This window comes from Mesoplodon mirus (genome assembly GCF_964341445.2).
Source record: "Mesoplodon mirus genome assembly, chromosome: 7".
NCBI lineage: Eukaryota > Metazoa > Chordata > Mammalia > Artiodactyla > Ziphiidae > Mesoplodon > Mesoplodon mirus.
Window position 1 is genome coordinate 89,758,648 of NC_138983.1, and position 12,692 is coordinate 89,771,339.

Here is a 12,692-nt window from a genome sequence, read left to right on the forward strand (position 1 = left end):
TAATATGTATACACACATATACAAATTAATAGGCTTGTATATATTCAGTATTTTTACATATATAGTTTTGTTTTAAGGAGTTGACTCATGTGACTGTGAGGCAGGCAAGTCAGGGCAGGACTCTGGGCTGGAGACACAAGGAAGAGCTGATGTCCCAAGGCCATTGGAGGAACAGTTCCCTCTTTCTAGGGAACCTCATTTTTCTCTCCAGTCCTTCAACTGATGGACGAGGCCCACCCACGCCACGGCATTGACAATCTCCTTGACGCAAAGTGGACCAATTTCAGTGTTAATCTGTTCTGAAAAATACCTTCCTGACCACATCTGGAATAATGTTTGTGGTTGCCGGGGCCCCACGCAGTGCGCACATGAGATTAACCATCCCCGTGGCGATGATGACACTTTATTTTCTCCCTTGACCATTGTCACTACTATTCCAATTAAAATGGCAGTGCCATGAGGGCAGGGCATTTCCTTTTTTGTCAGTACTGAGCGTCCGCGGTCTGGTGCCTAGCATAGGCTAAATACACGGCATTTTTGTGAACAGAAGCCGGGATTCCAGCTGTCATATTTAATGAGGAATTATAGTCTTCTTATTGGGGGGGGGGGTGTCACGGTACGTCAAGGGCGGGAGTCGAACCCGCCACCCCAGGCCCCGAGGGCTCTCCTCGGGTCCCCACTTCGGGCCGGTGGGTGTGGCCGGGGGCAGCCGAAGACGTGCGTGCGTGCGTGCGTGCGTGCGAGCGAGCGAGTGCACGGGGTGGGCCGCGCGCGCCGCGAGTGGTTCGGCTGGGTCCTCGGCTCATTGTGCTCGTCTCACGCCGGCCCGAGTTCGCAGCAGCGCTGGAGGCTCCGGGCCTGTGACCACAAAGAGGGAGCCGGGGGCCGGACGGGAGCGTGGCGGCGTAGGCTGAGGCCCAGGCCAGGCCCCCTCCCCTCAGCCGCCGGCCTGCCCGCCTGCCCCGCCCCGGCCGGCGGCGCCACGCCCCTCCCCCAACCGCCCTACTAGCACGGTGCGGGGGCGGCGCGCGAAGACATGGGAGAGAAGCTGGAGCTGAGGCTGGAGTCGCTCGTGGGGGCCGAGCCCGCCGTCTGCCCGTGGCCGCTGCCGTTCTACGTAAGTGCCACCCGTCCCCTCGTCCCGGACCCCCGCCCCTCTTCCCCCACGGCGCGCGCTGAGCCCACCGAGAAACGGAGCGACTCGAGTCGCCAGACCTTCTTTGGAGCCCCCCTTCCCGCCCCACCGTGGTTTTCCACGGCCGTTTCCAGCCCCCGCGCGCAGGGTGGGCAGAGGGGAGCCGGCGCCGGCCGGGGGCGCAGACCCGGCCGCGGGGACCCCGCGCTTCCGAGGGGCGCCCGAGCCGGTCTGCGGTTGGCTCTGCAGGGCTGGGGACCCCGGTCCCCCGGGCCTGGACTGCCGGCGGGCTTGCCCTTCTGTACTTTAGGATTTGACATGTAGGGTTGGTTTCTTTTGCCTGGTAGTTTATTCTTAGCGCTGTCAACGTGCTTAGTTTTTTTTTTTTTTTTTTTTGAGGGCCCCCTTTCCTCCCTCTCTCCAGTTTTTTGTGTTTCTGTTTTGTTTTGTTAGGCATTTTGTCCCTCTGATCTTGAGTGGGTGGGCAGGCAGGACACTTGGAGAGGAGGCGTTCTGTTCCCTGATCTTGAGTGGCCTTTGGAAAATGACACGCCAAAGGGAAATTTACACAGGTGTCCGGTGATTCCAGAAACGGAGGGTGTCCGACCAGGTGGGCGCCCGGCCTCTCGTGCCCCGTGGCGGCGTGGTGCGCGCGTACCTTGTCTCAGGGTTTACGCTTGGGCCCCGCAGCCCACCTTCCGGAGGGAAAGCGCAGCGGGCGCCTTGGGCCGGCGCCTTTGGGGCGCCCTTTCGTGCGCTGGGCTTGCCGGGGACCGGCCTCCAGGCGACCCGGCGGGGAAGCCGGCGCGACCCGCCCCTCGCGCGGGCTCCGTGTGTGTCAGTTTTGTGGAAACTGTGTCGCGGCCGGGGTCGGGGTCGGGACGCTGGGACCGCCTGGAGCCGATGTTGACTCCGAGCCCCGGTTCTCCGCAGTTATCTGAGGTCCGAGGGTTTCCAGCCCTCCACTGCGCACTGGCGCTTTCTATTTTTGCCCTTCCTGTGCCTGGAGGCGCGGCTGAGCCTGGGCTCTGGCTTTTCCGGTTGGGTAACTCCAGGCGGCCCGGGTGGGCGGCCTGAGCAGCAGTGGGCCGGGCGGGGAGACATGCCAGGGGAGGGAAACTGAAAGTGGGGAGAACCTTCAGAACTCCAGCTGATCCACTTGCCTCGCCTCCCCGCCCCTCTTACTGCACTTGTCATGCCGGGGATGGCTGGCCGGCACATTTTTCAAAATGTACGAATTTGTGTGTCCTTAGTAGCCGTGAAGCATAGTTCACTTGTAGTGCACAGTTGTAGGAGTTTTGATCGCCATCAGGCGGCAGAGCAATCCTGTCATCCCATTTGCTGCCCTTTGGCGCCAGGGTGCCTCTAGCCTCTTGGCCACTAATCTCCTCTCCGTCCCGAAGGTTTTGGCTTTTCCAGAAAGTCAGATAAACGGAACAACAGCATGTAGCTTTTTGATTCTGGCTGCTTTGGCTCAGCAAAACCTATGCGAGATTCCTCCCGGGTTTGTTTTTTTTGCTGTTGTTTTAAATATTTATTTAGGTAGTTATTTACTTGGCTGTGCTGGGTCTTAGTTGCGGCACATGGGATCTTCATTGCCGCGTGCAGTATGTTTTAGTTGCGGCGTGGGGGATCTAGTTCCCTGAGCAGGGATGGACTCCGGGCCCCCTGCATTGGGAGTGTGGAGTCTTAGTCACTGGACCACCAGGGAAGTCCGTCATCCCTGTTGTTGCGGGTATGAGAAGCCACTCCTTTTTCTGGCTGTGTTGTATTCCATTTTCCGTTTGTCCATTCGCCTGCGGGTGGCAGGACTTGTGGGATGTTTCCAGTTTTGAGGGGATCAGGAATAAAGCTGCTGTAAACATCCCAGGGCAGGTTTCCATGTGAACTTGGGTTTTTACCTCACTTGAGAAAATACTCAGGAGTGGGACTGGGGTCTGTGCTAAGTGTATGTTTAACACCCCTTCTGCATCTTAGAAATTGGTATTTTTGAATATTGGAAGAGTTTAGAAATCCACTGTGACCCAGCACCCAGGCACTTGAAACGAAGTTGAAAGTTCATCTGGAGATGGTCACGTTGTCGCCGTCACTGTCTTTTCTTCGAGGCAGAGCAAGGCCACAGATGTGTAACCCTTGTAAGGAAGGCCTCGTGTGTCCAGGCCGTGGCAGGACCTGGCTTTCTAGTGGTGGGCGGTTCTGCAGTGGAGAGCGTCTTTCCCTTGCTGGCCAGACCTCGCTTGGCAGGGTGCGGGGTGTGCTGCCTGCCTGGCCGGGCGCTCTTTCTGCCGGTCAGCAGCCGTTCCTGGTGTGTCTGTCCTACTACCAGGCAGGCGGTCAGGGGCCCTAGTGACGTGCTCAGCTAGCCGCAGCTTTCCTAAAGTTTGCTGGTAATGTCTGCTACCCTCCCATTTCCCTGCTGAGGAATTTTGCTTTCTCATGGGAAGTGAGGGGCCAGTACTTTATAAGAGTTCATATTTTGTGATGACTCGATGCTGAATACATTAAGAAAATGGGCTCCTTCCAGAAGGTTAACTTCTCAGAAGGTCAGATTTCGCATGTGACTGCACGTTTGAAATGAGTGAGCTTGTTTGTTCATTGATTCATTCATTCTGCAAGCACCTCCTGGATATTTACAGTGAGTGTTCCAGGGGGCGTGGAGGACAGTATTCTTTTTTTTTTTTTGAATTTTATTTTATTTTTTTATACAGCACATTCTTATTAGTCATCAGTTTTATACACATCAGTGTATACATGTCAATCCGACTCGCCCAGTTCAACACACCACCATCCCCACCCCCCGCGGCTTTCCTCCCTTGGTGTCCATTACGTTTGTTCTCTACATCTGTTTCTCAACTTCTGCCCTGCAAACTGGTTCATCTGTTTGAGACAGCTTTGTACTTCCCGCTTCCAGGGGCTCTTGTGTGGGCGCTGCGAAGCGGGGTTTTAGATGGTGCAAGGTGGAGGGTGGGCACTAGAACCGGTGCCCAGTGCCCGGGTGTGCGTGCGCTAGATGGGGCGTGTGGCCTAGGACTCCTGCCGGCTCGGTGACCCCGGCCGAGTGCCTTAAGGCTTCTAGGTCTCAGTGTTCTCATCTGTAGTGTGGGCTGAACAGGACTCACTCTCTCTGGAGGTTACAAGGTCGCACTGTGTTAATGCTTGTAGACCCTACAATGTAGAACACTTAGGACAGTTTGGAGCATCGTTAATTGTTCCACAGATGTTACCTGGTCTGTTGAACGACTTTGCCTGGTACGCGCCAAAGCGATTAGGAAATTGGTATATCCCAGCTTCATTTCCTTTCCATTAAAACAGGGCTCAGGAAAAAAAAAAATCTGTTTTTCAGTAGTCGTATCATATAGTGGAAAGAGCACTGGTGTGAAGGCAGCCTAGGGTTTGAATTCCAGGGCTTATGCTGTCTGTGGCCTGGGCAGGTTTCTTTTGAACTGCAATCCCCACACTTGTAAAATGACATTAAAAACCACTCTTTCTGTGGGTTCTTAGAATTAATTAAGCAGGTTATGTGTGTAAAGTAGCCTGGCACTTGAATGAGTTGTCAGAACCAAGGGCTGCTGGAGACGATGCTTCTGCCCTAGGTAATCTCCCCTTCTACTGGGCGGCAGGTAAACACAAGCACAGTAGTCAGTGCTCTGGAAGAAGTGAGTTCTGGTGCTATAGAGCACAGAATCTCTTTTTTCTTTAATTTAATTATTATTTTATATTGGAGGATAGTTGATGTACAATATTGTGTTAGTTTCAGGCGTACAGTAAAGGGATTCCGTTATACATATATCCATTCCTTTTCAGATTCTTTTCCCGCACAGTTTGTTCCAGGCTATGGAGTAGAGTTCCCTGTGCTGTGCAGTAGGTCCTTGTTGATGATCTATTTGATATAGAGTCGTGTGTCTATGTTAACGCCAAAGTCCTAATGTATCCCTCCCCCCGATCTTTCCCCTTTGCAGAGCACAGAATCTTGGAAGGGAAAGTTCAGGGTAGGCTTCTTGGAGGAGGTGCCATCCTTTCTAAGGATATGTAGAAGCTCCTGGGGTGGCAGGAGGGAGCAGTGTGTGTCAAAGTTTGAGAAATATAAGAAAATATGGCAAAACTAAGGTATAGGACTGGAACTCAGGGTTTGGGAAAGAAATGAGAGTTGATACTGGAAACCTAGTGGGGCCCAACAGAACGGGGCCTTGTTTGTCCTGTCAGAAGTTTGGATGTTTATCCTGAAGGCTGTGGGAAACCCTAAAGAACAGTGAGATGGACTTCTGGTTTAGAGACTTACTCGGACCTCCATGTGCAAGGCACTTGATTGGGTGCAGGGTGAATTGTAATCTAAGGTTCCCACTTAAGTTATAAAAGGTTGGACTGGATTTTGCAGATCTGAGAGAGAATGGGTGGGGCCTGGTGACCAGTTAGAAAAGGGAGGGCAGCAAGCGTGGGTGACAGTTTACAGCTGCATCTTTTTGAGAGATACAGAGCCCAGTAGGAAGGGATTGGGGATGGGGAGAGGATGTTACTTCATCTTCAGTGCTTTAGAGGGGCCTGGTAGACAGGTCTGGGCCCAAGGTTCAGATCTGGGCTTTTGGGGAGGAGAGTGTTTGAAGGCATGGGAGAGACTTAGGTTACCCACAAGAAGATCCAAAGAATCATAGGTCTGAGGGCTTTTTAAGTGGGTATACTGAGGAAGTTTATAAGCTGAAAGAAAGCAGCCAGAAGAGAAAGGGTGTGAGGATCTAGGAGAGGAAATGATTGTTCATTTGTTTTCAAAAAGCTGAATACTTATCGTGTGCCTGGCCCTTTTCTAGGATCTGGGGTTCTCACCATGTGTTACCTCTTCTGCAAGGACAGTTCAACTCATCCCCTGGTGAAGAGAAGTCAGATTATTCTTTGCATCCCATTCAGGTGTAGGAACTGTTCTGTACCTCTGAAGGGACTTTACTTAACCAGAGTAATAAGTTAGAAATCAAAAGAAATTAGAGCTGGAAGGGACCTTAAAGGCCACTGTACTTAATTTTGCCTAATATTTTACATTGATTGTAAGAAAAATGCAGAGCCCATTCTCTTCAGAGTTCCTTCACTGAACTTTCTTTGTGACTTTCATCCAGTGGGTCTAGCTTGTAAATTTTGGCCTTCTCCTAAATTTGCTTCTTCATCCACATTACATTTTGCCCAGACTATGGCAGAAACTCCTGGGTGGTTTCGCGGCCCCTGGTCTCAGTTCCTCTTAAGTTCATCTGCCTACTCGGGTTAAGTGATCTTCTAACATGACAAGATATGCCTAAAATAATGGTGCTAATGGCTTGCCCACACAGAGTTAGTGCATACTAGCCGCCCAGCGTGTGCTCTGCACAGAGGCCTGTAATCTGAACTGTGCTTTGCCAAGCCTCCTGGGGCTCTTTGGCCCTGAGGAAGGGGAGCTTTTTGTGATCACTCCCTTTATCTAATTGGTCCTTCAGCAGCGGGGCGCCTTTTTCTAATCAGCGGAGGCACCCTTACTCAGCCAGTGGTAGCCCCAGGCCTCATCACCTGTGGGATACAAGCCATGCTCTCTCCCAGGCTTGCTTGGGCCAACATCTCTATTTTTATTTCTGTCTCTTCTCACACTTGGACCCCTGGTCTTTAGTCATCCCCACCTGCAGTATTTACAGTGCCCAGCAGGTGTCAGGCTTGAGTGTCTTTTCACACATGTTCCCTCTGCAGCTAATGCACCTCCTACTCCACCTCTGCATAGCCTCATCTTTCCAGACTGTACTTCAGGGTTATCATGAAGCCGTCACTTAGATACAACTTTTGGCCTCCATAGGCACTTCTGTGCTTAAAGGTTATGGTTCTTTATCTCATGTGATTGAAATTTTGAGTTTATAGATCTTCCTCCTTAATGAGGCTTTAAGGACAGGAGTCATTTCTAATCCTTAGCACAGAGCAGATGCTTTTTAACGGTGATAAAATGTATGGTTTAAATGACTCATTTTACAATAATTTTGCTGTAGCTTCCGATAGAAATAAAGTTTCCAGATGTTGTGTTCCTTCAATAAGAAATAAAGATGTGACCTTCCAGTTGTGTAAAGCCCATCAATGCTGTGTAGTGCATCGGGTGCGCTAAGGAACGTGGAGCCAAGTGGGCTAGTTGTGAGAGAGAGAGACTTAACTATGTTAACAAAGGTAAGCCTTCATTGTGTCCTGCCAACATTTGATAGTTGCTTTTGGGCAAACTAAAGCAATAAAATTTTAAACTGTTCCTCCCCATTAAAGGGATTGAATATTTGGCCACTTTGGTGCACCTGTGTCCTGCGAATTGTCCAATTGGAGATGGAGGTTTAGAAAGTGAGTTTCAGTCTTGTTTAAGTCTCTTCCCATCAGACTGGTCTCGTGATTTCCTACACACCATGTTACTTCCTGTCTACCTTTCCTTGGTGTTGTTCGTGCCTGGATTGTCTCCTGTACCTGCTCAAACCTTGGTCCATTCTCATTTGTACCATGGAAGTTTGTCATGCCGGATACTGTCAGAACTAATTTTACTTAAGTTTGTGTTAAGGTGCAAAGCACACGTTTTGTATATTATCTGTTTTTTGTGTTTGTTTATATTTTTATGGTTTCTCTTCAAGAAATATTATGAGTAGGGAAATAACAAGATGTAAAGAGCAAAAAAGTCATCATTCTCTTTTAAGTTGTTAGAACAGCTACCTGCAATCATAATGCACTGTGGTATGTGTTAAAATAGGAAATATATGTCATGTCCCGTAGGAGCAGGAAAGTCAGTGGTGTTAGTGAGGGTGTGTCATGGAAGTAATCACTAAGCAGGTGACTGCTGGTTGGGGTCCTGAAACATTAGTGTGTGTTCCCTGTGTCCAGTAGTGGTCTGGAGAGGTCAGGAAGCGTGCCTTTCAATTTGAGGGAACAGAGGGTTTGAGGTCCTCTCTGTTCTATTGCTCTAGTATAGTATACTGCATAGCAGCTAATAAAATACTCTGTTTATAGTTGATATTTAAATCGCTGATTGATCATCAAGATTGGGATGTATCATTGGAAATGAAAATAGGAAGAGTCTTATGCTTTTTAGGTTTTTCCTTTTTTTCTGATGTCTCAGAAGGCTCTTTGATGGGGGACTTTTTATTCTCCCATACAATTGCATGAATACTTATACCTTGGCACTTATTTTAATGGCATTTTCAATTTATAAATGTCTCTGAAACACATACTGTAAACTATTTGAGGGTAATGACCATGGCCGTTGATGGCACATCTTAAATGTGCATCGTGTTAATGTTTGAGTGTCAAGTGGTCTACCATCAGTGCTTCCTTCTTTCACCCAGTTTTCTTCCTCATTTCCTTCTCCAAATTTGTCTCATTTTTCTACTCTCCCTTTTGCTTCTCTATTCTTGCTTTCTCTTTCCCATTGCTTGTGTCATTCTTCTTCTTCTTCTTCTCCTTCTGACTTCATTATTATGGCCAACCAAAACCTTTTCCAGGATTGTCTCTATCTTCCTTTCCTCTTCATTGCCATCCACAAACTCTTAGAGAATATTCTTGCTTGACTCCCTTACTTCCTAGCATACCCATGTACTTCCTGATCACTTTAGAACATTGAAAAGGGTTGGAATTTTTAAAAATAGGTAATTATAATCAGTCTTCTTTCACCTCTGGCATAAGACTCTTCTTCCTCAATCTGACCATTCTTAAATCTAGAAATACTCCAGCTCATTGGTCTCCCTTACCCCCATGTTTAGGCCAAAGAATTTGTGAAACCTTAGCCCTGTTTAATACTTGAATTTATCAAAACATAAGAGGGCTAATTCTGCCTAAGGTCACCAAAGAAGAATAAAGATGCCACAGATAAATGTTTAGTCCAGATTTATAATGGACTCTTAAGTGCCTAGTTGAGTGCTAACCGTTAACTCACTTGAACACCAGGGAGGTCATGACACAAACTAACATGTTAATTGTAAAGACACTTCACTTCACCATTCCTCAATGTAGCTGATAAACTGCATCCAGTTAGCTTAAATAACATGAATGATGAATTTCCCTGTGTATATAAATTGGGAGTTTCTAAAGTTTTCTTTTTCCCTTTGTACAACTACTGACTGGCACCTCGCTTGGTCAGTGCAATAGGAAATGATGACTAAGAAACACATTGTCTCAATATCAGTGGACATAATGTCCTAGTAGTCTATAAAAATCTCAAAATTCTTAATCTAGAAGGTAGGTCTGCCAATCTTATATCCTTTTCCTTTGTTAACATAAGTATCCAATCTATGAAGGTCTCAGTTTCCTTACTTAGAATATGAGGTGGATAGATTTGCTAATATCTAGGGACCTTTCCAATTTTAATATTCCCTAGTTATAAGGGCTGAGCCAAATACAATGGCTCCCTTAATCATTAACCTCGCTCATGATGAAAGTTATCAGCAAGTTCTACTTGTAAGAGATCAAACATTCATATCCATGTATATTGTAGCACATTGACTTTTACAGAACTCCAAGTAACACAACATAGTTACATTCATAGACTTAAGGTCACTGTGGTATACTTTACAATTTTTCTTTTCCCTAGGAAGGAAATGTAGATCCCTAGGAAGGGATTTCTTTCTCTGCCTTTCAGTAATGTAAGCCTTTTATTATCTCTTGGATCCTAAAAATGGGTAGGGTTTTGGCAGGTGGAGCTTAGGACAGACATTCCAGGTGACAGGGACAACAGGAGAAAGGGCAGAAGGAAGAATGGATTTTCAGAAAGACTTGATATCTTACATGATGAGAGCAGCGTTTCACAATCTCTGTCCTGCAGAACACTGGACACTGGTTTTAGATGATGTTAATGTAGTTACAAGACAGAAGCATTTGGGAAGAACTGTACTCTACATCCCGACATGAAATCCAAGTTTCACTTTGTTTCATTACATACTCTGAAAAGTTTTGGAGGAAGGAATTGATTTATTTTTGTTTAATTCAGTCTTACTCACAGTTACTTGACAAACCTATATTCAGCTGATGGGACTGTATTTTGTCAAAGGCCAATCGGAGAAATGGTGAGATGGAGCTTAGGATATTTCTCTGTTGGGACAGCCATGTGATTATTTTTCTTATAATTCTTTACTGTTTGTCGTAACAATTGTTACTTTGCAGGAGTCAGTTTTTTTTTTTTTTACATCTTTATTGGAGTATAATTGCTTTACAGTGTTGTGTTAGTTTCTGCTGTGTAACAAAGTGAATCAGCTATATGCATACATATATCCCCAGGATTCAGTTTTAAGCCCTCTGTTTTTATCTGAGTTATTGGGACTCTTAGAAAGCTCAACAGTCCTGGAGTCTTCATCTCTGATGTAGTTTCCAGAAGCTCCTGGCACTTACCACTATTTCCTCTTGATTCTTTTCCTCCGACTTCAGACTTCTTACAATTATGAGCTGATGGTTTTCTCAGCCTCTAGTGTCAAAACCAGCTACCTCACTCATCTTCATTGTCTCAGTTACAAGGTGCAATATTTCCCATGTTTATATGTGTCAAAATATAAGTCAGGGATTGATACATAGCATATGCGTAATAAAAATTGTATTTCTTTTTTTTCTTTGTTCAAAGGTATCCAAACACTGGCCAAGTTCTTAAATTGAAAGTAGAGTGATCTAACTTATTCAGCTCGTCCAACCATCAATGTTGAATATTTGTCTTTTTTCTTACACATATTTCTTGTATTCCAATTGTGACATTCTAGAGCACAGTGAGTACATTTATAACTTATTACTGCATTACTACCTTGGCTATTCCTTGACCAAAATTTACTTCATACAACTGACAGCCTAATTAACCTACTAGAGTTTTTTTTTAATGTACGCATATATTAAAAAAACTCTAGTAGGTTAACTGCATTGCTAATAACTGAATTTTTACACCTCTATGCACCCATGTATGCAACACCAGATCAAGATATTATAAAATATTTCTAACACCCTACACGGTTCTCTGTTACTTCTTTCTGTTCCATACTCTCCCAGGGCAACACCTAAGCTGACCTCTATCACCATATATGACATACGTGGAAACACACAGTGTGTATTCTTTGGTATCTGGCCTCTGGTTACATATCATTATATCAGTAGTTTATTCTTTTATTGTGTTTTCCTGATTTTTTTAAACCTAGACATTCATACAGTGTCAAAGTACCACTGAGTTCTTCATAGTATTATGCTGACCTCCATCTTCAGGGGCTTTCTACAGTCTTCCATGTGTCTTTGCACCTACTTTCTTTTCCGTCTAATTATGTTTCATTTAACCAACCTCAGCCAGCCTTCCTCCATATTCCCCAACACGTAGCACTCCTGTGTTCAGCCAGTTTTGTCCCCTATTCCATAAGCCCTTTGTGCCATTCCTGACACTGTTCGTGTTCCCTGCCCGGAAGGCCTGTTCCCTACCCTCTATATACTTGTTCAAGACTCAGTTTAAATGCTACCTGTTCTGAGAAGTCTTCTCAGAAGAAGCCAGTACTTTTTGGAATCCTTCTTTAATGAAATCCCATAGCAAGTGTAATCTGTCCTCCCTGATCTGGTAATTAATTATCCATTGTTCCTATCATATAGTGTTTGTTTTCCTTGTGTGCTGTTATTATTTATTGAAGCAGATTACAGTGACTTGAACCAGGAACTGGGTCATTTTCCTCTTCATTTTAGTGCAAGTTTCTGTGATATGAAGTTAAACTCTTTTTCCCTCACTTCCCATTCACCCTCAGCAGTTGTTAAACATGAAGTACAAGTGAAACTTATTGGTTAACAGGTTTTTGTGGTCCTTGGTTCCGGTCCCTAGGTCTAAGCTGCACTTCTGTAGTGCTAATTTGACTGATTTCTTATTGTCACATAACTCAGGCATTAACTAAATCCTTACAAATTTAGATACATATAAGATAGTATTAAAAAAACCCAGTGGATATCAAAAGTTTTGGCCTGGAGGAGAGTGTTGTATGAGTCCTAGTTTGGTGGGGCTCACACTTAATGATCGAGCCTTCCAATATTCCACTGTAAGTAAGAAAGAGGTATGCAAATATATGGTTAATATTTAACAGTGTTGATAAAAAAGAGAAGAGAGAAAGGGACGACAGATACTTTGAGGGCCTTTTGGAATTCATGAACAATTATGATTGGATGGGGAAAAAGAAGAACCGAGGGCTAACCTCCCACAAGTGAAGTCAGGAAAGAGAGAAGGGCTCATCTGGTATGCAGGTAGAGAGGTTTGACCTACAGAATCTTAGAAAACCTCAACAATCTGAGCAGCGTTTGCAAGAGGCAAACTAAAGGGCTAACAAAAGTCTGCAAAAGTCTCACACAAAGAACTCTGGCATGGTGTTCATCATCTAGCTAATCCTAATATGCAGACATTTATGAGAGTAAAGTCTGGTCTTTACCAGAGTGGGTTTCTTATTTGGGAAACTGGGTCAAATGAAGAAAGGCAGGTGTAGGCTGCCAGAGTAATAAATAAGGAGAGGAAAAACAAAAAGAATGAGACATATCATTCATCAGTGATTTCCCCCCAGTATTCTTAGCCTCCAGCTTATCTCCATCTTACTGCTAACACAGG

General features: G+C 45.8%; 1 pseudogene across 1 annotated transcript in view; it reads left to right on the forward strand.

Annotated features, from left to right (window-relative positions):
• The window catches only part of LOC309808866 (centrosomal protein of 78 kDa-like), a 1,034,926-nt pseudogene that overhangs the window by 350,122 nt on the left and 672,112 nt on the right, over positions 1-12,692 (forward strand). The window contains exon 3 of the transcript in view: positions 7,123-7,294. The product of the transcript in view is annotated as a centrosomal protein of 78 kDa-like (transcript). The remainder of the gene's footprint in view (positions 1-7,122; positions 7,295-12,692) is intronic.